Source organism: Peromyscus eremicus, chromosome 11, assembly GCF_949786415.1.
Source record: "Peromyscus eremicus chromosome 11, PerEre_H2_v1, whole genome shotgun sequence".
Taxonomy (NCBI): domain Eukaryota; kingdom Metazoa; phylum Chordata; class Mammalia; order Rodentia; family Cricetidae; genus Peromyscus; species Peromyscus eremicus.
Window position 1 is genome coordinate 56,445,279 of NC_081427.1, and position 9,993 is coordinate 56,455,271.

The following is a 9,993-nucleotide window of genomic DNA, read 5'->3' on the forward strand; positions in this document are numbered from 1 at the left end:
CCCGATCTCGTCGTATGGGAAGGTAACGTGGAGAGCCACTGGTGATATCCTTGGAGCCCATGTGATCAGAACCTACAGAGCACTTAGAAGATGGTAAAAGAAGGACAGTGTCACCAAGAGATAGGATCTCGGTGTCTAGATTAAAACTGATTCAATCCAGTTCAAATCAAAGTTCAATTCAGTTTCCCGACAACAGGAAGGTTTTGTGTCTGTCACCTCAGTACTTGAAAACGGCTAAAGCAGAAGCAGTGACAAATTTGAGGCTAGCCTGAGCTAAATTGAGAGACCCATCTAAAGAAACAAATCGTACCTCCCCACCCTAACCCAACCCCCTCCAAATAAGAATATGTATTTCCTTGTTTGAAAAGTTTGACTAATAAAATTCAAGTGCACAACACACACTCTTTTTATTGTACGTAGTTAAAAGTGTACAACACGCGTGGGTGCATATGTGTTATTGTGTAACACATGTGGGGGTGTACCTGCATGTGTATGTATGGGTGGGTGGAAGCTAGATGTCAATGTTGCACACTGGGGTCTCCCGTCATCTCTTCTCCACCTTATTATTTGAAACAGGGTCTCTCACTAAACCGGAAGCCTGTCGGCTTCTCCTGTCTCGGCACCCTCACCCAGAACTGAGATTACTGCACCCAGCTTTTTAGGTGGATGTTGGGGATCCAAACACAGAGCCCCATGCTTGCATATCAAGCTCTTTACCTACCAAATCATCTACTCAAGCTCCATAAAACATGACTCTTTATGTGGACAGAACACATTCTCTTAATCATGTCTTCTAATGCTTAGAAATTCCTAATTTTAGGACAAGAGTATAGCTCAGAGGTGCACCTGCCCAGTACGTGCAAGGTCCTGGGTTCAATCCCCAGAAACATACACACATACACATCAACGTTCTGAATATCAGTATACTCTAAGTTACCAACCTTACCATTTAGGTTAGTGCTGCAAAGATCATAAGTCTTTGTCTACTTCAAGGTCATGAAAACACCCTCTTCACCTAGCAATTTTGCTGTTTTTTTTTAATGTCAAATTTCCATCTGTATTCTGCTAGAATTCATTTTGTGCATCTTTGGTATTCATCAGCAAGTCAAAAGACCGCATTCCTGCAGTAAAAGGGTGATCCTCGGAGTTACAGAGACCTTGGCAATTCGAATTAACAACCAAGGATTTTTATCCAGAAAAGATAAAGAACTCCTACGAGTCAATAAAAGTAATCCAAGTTGAGCATATTGAACCAAAATTCTAAATGCACCAGTTTCAGATTGAATTAGGAATTGAGATCGAAATGTAACCCACAAGCTCATGTTTTGAACGTTTAGTCTCCAGCTGGTGCCTGCTATTTGGGGAGGAGGTGGGAGCTTTGGGAGAAGGGGTCTAGTTGGAGGAAGCGAGTCACTGAGAGGCATGCTTTGGAAGGTTGCAAGTGGTCCCCAGTCCTGTCCTCTTTTTCTGTTTCCTGTTGGCTGTGAGGTAAAGACCCTTCTCTATCATAGGCTCCATCGTGTTCTTCCTTACCCCAAGCTCAGAATCAAGGACTATGGACTGAAATTTCTGAAAGTATGGGGTAGAATAAGTCCTTTATCAATAAGCTGTTTGGAGCCCAGCTACACTACACGGAGATAACCAGTACAATTCCAAAATTTCACTTTGGGGGTGTTGACATGATGTCACAAGTGGAAAATTTCACATTGTATAACTGCGTTTAGTGCACAAAATTATTTAAAATACTCTGTAAGTATAGAAGTGAGGCACTATAGAGCACAACTGTAATTCCAGCCAATGCATTCAAGAGGCTGAAGCAGGAGGATCACAAGTTCAAGGTCAGCCTGAGCTACCAGGGAGAATTTTGTCAGCTCGGCTATATAATGAAACTTCATCTTGAATAAAGATGAAATGAGAGTGGAGGTGTAGCTCAGTGAGACAGCCTTGTTTAGATACACGAAGCCCTTGGTTCAGTCCACAGCACCAAAAAGAGAAAAGAAGAAACAAAAAAAGATTGTGTATAAAATCATCTTCAGGCCAGGCAGTGGTGGCGCATGCCTTTAATCCCAGCATTCGGGAGGCAGAAGCAGGCAGTCCTTAGTTCGAGGTTAGCTTAATCTACAGAGCAAGTTCCAGGACACAGAGAAATCCTGTCTTGAAAAACAAAACAAAAGAAAAACCATCTTTGGGTTGTGTGTATAAGAGATATGTGTACAGCCAAGCACTAGGCCAAGCTCTGGGAGTCCAGTTGATGAGAGGGAGGAGGATTTGTATGAGCAAGAGGAGTCAAGATCATGACAGGGAAACCCACAGAGACAGCTGATGTGAGCTAGGTGGGAGCTCATGAATTCTGGACTGACAGCTAGGGAGCCTGCATGGGACTGACCTAGATCCTCTGCAGGTGGGCGACAGTTGTGTAGCTTGGTCCCTTTGTGGGGCTTCTAGCAATAGGATCAAGATCTGTCCCTGGTGCATGAGCTGGCTTTTCGGAACCTATTCCCTATGGTGGGATGCCTCGCCCAGCCTTGATGCAGGAGAAGGAACTTGGTCCTGCCTCAACGTGATCTGACATGCTATGTTGACTCCCATGGGAAACCTGTCCCTTTCTGAATAGAGGAGGAGTGGAATGGATGGGGGGGGGGGGTAGACTAGAGGTAGAGGGGGACAGGAAGACAGGAGGAAGGGGAAACTGTGGTTGGTATGTAAAATAAAAGAAAAAATTAATTTAAAAAAGGAATACCCTAAAGAGAGAGGGGGGGATGTAATTGAAATGAATTTTATAGCTACACTTAGACATTACATAATCTCATTACATACATGCAGACATTCCAAAACTCAAAGGAAAATCCAGAACACTTCTGGCTCGAAGCATTTCAGATAAGGGTTATGGCACCTCTATAACCAAATAGAAAAGGAACTTAGGTGAATAAAAACTCTACATAAAGTCCAAAGAAAATGGCCTTTTTTTTTTTTTTTTTTTAAAGACAGGCCTCTAGCCTCTGCCTCCCAAGCGGTAGGCTTAGGATATTCATCCTCATGCCAAGCTTGGACTCAAAGCTCCGTATTTCTGAGCATGTTGGCTATATCTAATAGAATGATGGAGTATGCTGTTTCTGCTCACAAATGCCAGTTGTGCAGCTCAGAATCTGAGCTCTGGGGCAGCTGTCAATCTGAGCAGTGATATCACTCGGTTCACAATTCATTCTACTTACACAAAGGGGGCCGGAGCCAGACATGTATGGGTAGGTACTTAACAACCCAGTGTCTGGATTCCTTGGTGTAACTCCTGCCAGGTTTGACTTCAAACCAGCAGTGAGTGTGAAGCCTCTCCACACGGAGATGAGAAGCACCAAACCAGCAGTGTGAAGCCTCTCCACACGGAGATGAGAAGCATGCTTACAGAGTATTTCTATGAGGGGCAGATAGATACAACAGAGAGATACAACTGCAAGAGTATCCGTAACAGTAAATGTAGTGAAAATAACCCGGAAGTGATTACGTTCTCAGGGTTCACCCCCTCCACTTTTGAACATTTAATTCACGTAGTTGTAACTCCCCGTAATTCAACTTTTGACAACTGGTGGGGATGAAACAGCATTGCAAAAAAATCTCGAAATTGTAGCAGTTTGCTCTAGAGCCAGTACTCCAGCAGCCCAGGGGCGGTAACCCCAGGGGTTCATTTGCAGCCTTCAGTTCCCTGCTACGCTACCATCAGAGGGGAAGAGAGAAGATTAGGAAGTCCAGCATCCATGGTGTGACAGTCACCACAGTCACCGTGGCCCCCAGCTCAGTCGTGGTTATTGTTTCGCTTCCCCCTCACATTCATCTCAGAGGAAAGAGATTAATCCACATTCCACTGTGTCTGCACTCGTCACCACTGCATCATTGTGAGGCACCTTGGACCATGCCTTACACACACAGCAGACACAGATGTAGTGGGTAGCTGTTCCAGCTTTGACCTGCAAGTACTACCCCCAGTGAGGCTTCCGGTAACTGTCACGCCTACCTATGACCTGCCCCTAAGCCGGGGCCGAGATGGGAGCCTTTAAGACCCGAGATCCAGATGTGCCGGCTCTCTTGGTTCCTGTGATCCTGGATGCTGGATGGTAGACCAAGCAGAGTTCTCCAGAGAACACCACTGGACTGCACCTCACCTCTCCTGGATCCTGTAACCAATCCCTTTTACTTGTTGTAAGATACCCCAAAATAAACCTCCCTTTTAACTACGTGGAGTTGCCTTAATAAAACCCCCAATACACAGGACTAGTATCTGTTGCTTGAATAGATGAATGAAACTTGGCTCCTCAGTACACATTCAAGGCCATCTAGGGTCTGACCCCTGCCACCTCCTTCTGCCTCCTTTCCCTCCACACCCAAGTCCACAGACACCAACTAAACACAGCATGCATCCAGGCGACAATCCTGCTGTCCCTTGTACCTACAAGGCCCTTCCACCATGCTTCCTTCTCAGGTCAGGTTTCCTTAGAAACAGACTAAGAGTGAGATTTTAACACAGGCAGTTTGTTGATAAGTACTCTTGGGAATAGCTGCCTAAGAAGAGAGAAGGGCATGGCAGAGGGAAATCTCTAGTGTGTTGCAACGGGAAGCTCTGTGGGGGTGAGAGAGTTTTGGAATTGTCCCAAGGGAGGCAAGAGGTGGAGCCTTCCTTTGCACCCCCGTTTGTACTTCATGTTTGGATGAGAGTCTGAAAGTGGGGGATGACTTTGGAGGAAGCAGCTGCCATCCTAGAGGGACTCAACTATGAGACCTTAGATTTAACACTCCAGACTACTAGGGATCGAGTGCCTCTGGCTGCAGACTGATCTGGACTGCCTACCTTGACGTCCCCTCTGTCTGCTCTGTGGCTGACTTACCATGGCATCCAAAACAGGGGTCACTGGATTAAAAATGCATGAGGACCATCTCCTCTACCTGCCACCAACCTCACCTTTGTCTCCCTGACACACTTAATCCAGCACCTAGCTGCACCAGAAGAGGAGGAACATGAAGAGTTTGACTCTATGTACCACTAAAATTTCAGAGCTAGACATGGCTGCTCACACATCATTCCAGCACTTGAGAGGCTGGGGCAGAAGGGCTACCTAAAATTGAAGGCTATCCTGAGCACACAGAGTAAATACTAGGCCAGCCTGGACTAGAGAGTGAGAACCCTGTCTAAACAAAGAAACACACAAAGACTTCCAACGAGAACATACAGAAATAGGTACACGTTTTTAGCCTTCACTTTGGTAGATTACTCTACCCCTTAATGCTGGGGATTGAATCTGGGGCAGCTAGGCAAGCACTCTTATGTTATCGCCAAGCAACATCCCCCGTCCTTAGTTTTTGAGACATGATCTAATGTAGCCAAAACTGGCCTCTAGAGTCCTCCTGCTCTAGATTCCTAAGTGTTGGGATTACAGACATGCGCTACCACTCACATACCAACCACAATAACCTCATGTGTTCAGTTGGAGACTTACTTTAATAGGTACGAGCAAGAGAGTTTCCACACACCCCCGACAGAAACCAACTTCTCATTGACAGCCTTGTGAGAGCCTTGACTTCTGCTACTGTTCAGACACTGGGCTCTAGTATCGTGAAGCTCCTCCTCTTGTGGGCTGTCTGTTTAAAATGGTGCAAGGGCTGAACAACCACAAATCTACATGTTCTGAGGTACCATTTCCCCTATTGCATTCTCCATGTGTGTGATTTTCTGGGGCCCTGCTGGAGAAAAAATAAATACGTTCAACAAGAAAATGTCTTGCCTGTTGCATTGTTACTGAAATGATGAGCTTCCAATCAGCAGCCAGTGTTATGGAGACAGGCGAGCTGGCCTCAAGTCTGCAACAAGGCAAGAGATTCTTAGGGACAAAGAAGTAGGCTGACGTGACATACAGGGGAAGGTGACCAGAGGTAAAGTAAAGGACAGGTGGTCTACACATGTGTGCTGTGCAGCTCTCCACAGCGAACGGCATTACGTGCTCTGAGCATGTAGTTTGGGCCCTCTAATATCAAAAGGTCACCCATCAGACACTCATCAGGGAACGTGAAGGAGCTGTTGTTTCCATTTGGCCTAAGCTCCTTACTAGTTCCTGAAAAAATGACTTAAGCAACGTTTACCACGGTGACCCACAAGGCAGAGGTATTATCTGCGGCAACACTGACAGGGGAACACGGCTCAGCTGTGAGACCTCCACACCTGCAACCAGAGCAAGCGAAGGGACAGGATGGGCGGGACTCCATGGTAGGGCACTTGCTCAGCATGAGCAAGGCCTTGGGTTCGATTCCCAGTGCTGTAAAAACAGGTTCAAATTATAAAGCAGTGAAAACAAGTGAAGTCAGGGAAGTTTCACCACAGCCTTACAAACTGCAGGCCTTCGGTCCCCAGAGAAAACAGAGAAGCAGCGGAAAGGTGGGGACATGAGAATTCCCAAGGATGAGAGACAAAATAATCTCCCTTTCGTCCTTTGGGCCATGTATAATGTGAAATCCCTGTTGAGCTTCTTCGTGTGTGTGTGTGTGTGTGTGTGTGTGTGTGTGTGTGTGTGCGTGTGTGTGCAAACATGCATGCGTGTATCTGTGTGTACACATTTGTGTGTGTATGTGCATGCATGCATGTGTATGTGTGTGTGTGTGTCACTGGGAATTGCTGAGTCCCCAAGCATGCTGGGAAAGTGCTTTACCACTGAGCTCCATCCCCAGCCCTCCTGCTGAGACTCTAATTTGTGTGGCAGCCAGGTTTTGTCTTCTCATTTTCCAGTGTGAAATCTGTGTTCAGGGCAGCTGGGTAACGACATCCAGCTGAGCCGTAGCAGGGCTAGACACAGGCTGCGGGTGGAGGATGGCGATGCTCCAAGGTTGTTTATTCATTTACTGAAAATGTAAATATCAAGCCCTGCATGATAGCAAATGCTGAGGCAGGAGGATTGACAGTTAGTTCCAGGCCAACCTGGCCTGCCTAGCAAGCACCTGTCTCAAAAAACAAAACAAACAGGAAAAGTCAGATGTAGAGACCAATAGGAAATAAAACAGATTTGGACCCTCTCCTCAAGAAGTCTACATGATAATGGGGAAAAACAGATGATAAAAACCAAGTTAAAAATAAGATAATATAAGATGCTACCCAAAGCACAAAACGGGGAGAGCTTGGTCGGTGACCACAGACATGAAAGGCTTGGAAGTGTCTCGATGTTCTGCACAGCGGTTCGCTTTGAGTTGTCCCTCTTCCCACAAAGAGATGACTATGAAATTGGATGCTGGACTGCATCCAAATGGTGTGACAACCATCCCAAAGAAACACTTCACATCTTCAGTTGTGCCGCAGCAGACACCCCAAAGGACACAATTACAACACATTGATTTAAAGATCTTTGCTGGCTTTACTTTTATTATTTTTTAAAGATTGTGTTGCCCAGGCTAGTTTCAAACTCAAAGGGTCAAGTGATCCTGCTTTGGTCTCCTGAGTAGCTGGGGCTACAGCTGTACAGCACATCTGTCTATTTGACTTTACATTTTACTTGGTGCTAGAATTGGGCAATATTTCATTCTCTTAAACAGAAGAAGGATCCCATTAGCCCAAGTAAAAAGAGGTTGGGTTTTTTTGGTGGCTGGAGTTTCTGTGTGCTTGCTTTTTCGGCTCTTTGAGATGGTGCCTCACCATGCAGCTCAGGCTAGTTAGCCTGGAACTGACTATACAGCACACACCTATGCTACCAACTCTTAAGTCTTCCTTCCAGGAGTCAGGGTTATGGGTGCACATGGTCACACCTAGCTAAGAGTTTAGTTTTATAGGTGAAAAAGCTTGAAGAAAACAGGAACAAACTCTCGAAAGAATAAGTCTGCTGTGTGTGGTGCATGCCTGTTTTCTGTAGAGACTAAAGCAGAAGGAACTCCACTCTGGTTGCTATAGAACGTGACCTGTTTAGAGACAGTTGGCCCTTATACTTCTCACCCCTTACCTCTGAAAAAGGCAGATAAACTGCTGAGTTTCTTCCCGTTTGGTTGGTTAGGTACTTGGTTTTTTGTTTTGTTTTGTTTTGTTTTTCCGAGACAGGGTTGCTTTCTGTCTGTAGCCCCGGCTGTCCTGGAACTCACTCTGTAGACCAGGCTGGCTTTAAAATCAGCGATCTGCCTGCCTCTGGGTCCTGAGTGCTGAGATTAAAGGCGTGCTCCACCACTGCCAGCATTGTTTCTGCTTGTTGAAAAGGCAGAACTTCTGTGTGGTAAAAATAAGGAACTTCTGTCTGGGTACTTCCATTTGTACTTGTAGCTTAGCCTAGAGGGGGCCCATTGCTCTGCCTCCTCCCAAAAATGGCAACCTGTAAGCTTCTGTTAGATGATGTCTAGTGGCCTCCACTGAAGCGTGTGGATCTGTACTACAGCTCCAATTCCAAAATCACAAGAAGCAACACCTTGCTGAGCCATAACCCCAGCCACTGTGCAAGGCACACTCTGTCCCTCAAGAGTGTCTCTGCACATTTCTCACCACTGCGGAGTGAGCTCAGTGCCTAGGGAACAGCAGGTCCCTTTAAACAGCATTTTCAAAAAACTGCAATGTGCAGATGCTAAAACCTCAGCTTAAAGAAAAAAAAAAATCTGCCCAGGTGTGGTTGTTATGATATTGCATGTGTGGGACCCTGGCTGGCCAGGTAAATGAGGTAAATAAAACATGCTGGGCAGATGTAGTAGTGGGTGGCGGCAAGTCATTCACAACCCGGGCGCTGCCTCTGGCTGGAATGAGTTTATTATAATAGAGAGATGAAGAGAAAGATAAGGAAAGAGGGAAAGACAGAAAGAAGAGAGAGGAAGGGGGGGTTGAGGAGAGGGGTCAAGGGGTGCACACCTTGTGGGAATGGAGAGAGTGTATGGAAGAGAGAGGGAAGGGAGGGATTTTTTCTTTTTTTTCTTTTCTTTTTCTTTTTTCCCCCCCTGAGACAGGGTTTCTCTGTGTAGCTTTGCACATTTCCTGGAACTCACTCTGTAGACTAGGCTGGCCTCGAACTCACAGAGATCCACCTGCCTCTGCCTCCCGAGTGCTGGGATGAAAGGTGTGTACCACCACCGCCCGGCTGGGATTTTTTCTTAAAATGAGGCTTTTACGTCAAGACACAGGGTGGCACCAAGGCGTAGGATTTCAAGGGGCGGGTCAGAATATTAATGTCTGCAATCACAGAAGGCTGAGGCAGAAGAATTGTGAGTTGGAGGCAAACTTAGCCTATCTTACAAGACTCTGCCTCAGAAAAACCGAGACTACAACAAATACTGAACTGGGCGGTGGTGGCACACACCTTTAATCCCAGCACTAGGGAGGCAGAAGCAGGAGGATCTCTGAGTTCAAGGCCAGCCTGGTCTACAGAGCGAGTTCTGGGACAGCCAGGGCTACAGAGAAACCTTGTTTCAAAAACAAAACAAAATAAATACTAACTGGTTGAGCTCACCAGAGGAAGACGGGATCTAATATGAATTTACAGTCTACCCAAACAGAGAGCTAAGTGTATATTTAATGCTCTCCTAATTCTCTTTTGGCCATTTTAATATACATCAATATCTTTTTCACAATTTTAATCAGTATCAGTATGCAGGCTTGCTTCTTTTATTTCCCACTCCACACAGTAAATTTCTACTTATCATATACCATTGTCTACATGTGTCCTTACAGCCTTATAGACTCTGAGCATGCTAATATTCATTATGTATTTTGATTAGTCCTTTCCGTTGTGGGGAATTAAAATGACTGTAAAATGTTCACATATACTATATAAAGCCCTGTAAAGAGCTCTGGTAAAGCTTTTTGCTTACATCTTCCCTCCTTCAGCCTTGTAGAAACATTGTATGAAGTAAAGTACCAAGTCAGTGGTGCAAACAGTTTAAAACTTTTACTAAATACGTTAGACTAAGGCAGCTGTGATGAGGCATGCGTGTGATCCCAGAATGTGGGAGGCTGACGCAGGAGAATTAAAGCAAGTTTGATGCCAGCCTGTGAAGCACAAC